The sequence below is a fragment of the Palaemon carinicauda genome, chromosome 4 (assembly GCF_036898095.1).
Source record: "Palaemon carinicauda isolate YSFRI2023 chromosome 4, ASM3689809v2, whole genome shotgun sequence".
NCBI lineage: Eukaryota > Metazoa > Arthropoda > Malacostraca > Decapoda > Palaemonidae > Palaemon > Palaemon carinicauda.
This window is the reverse complement of record NC_090728.1, coordinates 173,006,095-173,008,010: the sequence shown is the minus strand read 5'-3', so window position 1 is coordinate 173,008,010 and position 1,916 is coordinate 173,006,095.

Here is a 1,916-nt window from a genome sequence, read left to right as displayed (position 1 = left end):
TTTTACCTCGCTTGTGTCTACGTCTTTCCAAACATTCCCAAGTCTTCGTCTTCCTTATCCTTTATGGCCCCTATTGCTTTATTTGTTTATAAATTTATATATATATATATATATATATATATATATATATATACTGTATATGTGTATGTGTACATATACACATATGTATAATCATGTATATATTTGTGCATGTGTATATGGGTATAGATAAACATACCTATTTATATATAAATATCGATATATATATATATATATATATATATATATATATATCTTTATATATGTGTGTACATATATACACATATGTATAATCATGAATATGTTTGTGCATGTGTATATGCATATAGATAAACATACGTGTTTATATATAAATATCGATGTGTATATATATACATACATATACATATGTATATATATACATATACATATATATGTATATATACATATATATAATAAGTTTGTATAAGTATGTACATTATATACATTTCCCCTTAATAATAAAGAGCAAATATCTGGATATATATATATATATGTATATATATATATATATATATATATATATATATATATATATATATATATATATATATATATATATATATATATATATATATATTTATTTATCGTTTTTATAAATATATATAGACATCTCCCCTTTATAGTAGGGAGCAAATGTCTGGGTATATATATATATATATATATATATATATACATATATATTTATACGTATATCTTTGTTGTTATGCTCAATGGCATTGGAAGACGTATAACTACTTGGTCTTTTCCCGTCCCTGGTGTGGAGGAGTGAGAGTAGTCATACCCTGGTGAGAGGTGGTGGGAAGGGTTGAATTTGTGTGCATATCTAAATATTTAGCAGTATTTTTGACGGGTCGCGTACACTAATATGTATGTATGTATATATATATGTATATATAAAATATATATATATATATATATATACATATATATATATATATATATATATATATTATATATATATATCACCAATTCGCAGTGGGCAGCGTGATGATGAAAATAGCCAAATCCCAGACATGACCAAGATATGTCTGATGCCTTTGTCTTGTAGTGGACTGGAAATAGCTGTGTTTATTGTTTGTTATTGTGCATATATATATATATATATATATATATATACATGCAGAAGAACCACAGGGAAAATGAAAATACGAAATATACGATTAAGTCCTGACTAGTTTCGTGATACTTCCTCTGAAGTATCACGAAACTAGTCAGGACTTAATCGTATATTTCGTATTTTCATTTTCCCTGTGGTTATTCTGCATCTGAGCATCACGTTTTCCTGTGATTTTTACGCATATATATATATATATATATATATATAGTGTGTGTGTGTGTGTGTGTGTGTGTGTTTTTGTGTACAATATATATATATATATATATATATATGTATATATACGTGTATATATATGCATACCTTCTGTGTGTGTGCGTGTGTGCTTCTTTAAGATGTGTATACATAAACATAATTATATGTACACACATATATGTGATGGGTTTGTATAACCGTATATATGTATTTGCTTTTGTAACTTTTAGACTTAGAGGAATATGTAATTTAACTCGGGATTTCTCGTAATAGTCCATTTCAGGTAAAACAAAGAAACGAACATGGCAAAATTTATCCTGATTCAATCCTTTTACCTTTACTTTTTCTTATTTTTTCTTTTTTTCTAAACATGCATACGTACAGAGACTGACACTGGGCCATTTTTGCTGTCCCATTTATCACAAGTATTCCCATCATTCCCATTTGTTATCGTTCATTCCAGTTCTGGACTCATACTTTCGTTCATTTTTCATTCAGCGCTGACACGCTCTTTCATATACTCTCTCTCTCTCTCTCTCTCTCTCTCTCTCTCTCTCTCTCTCTCTCT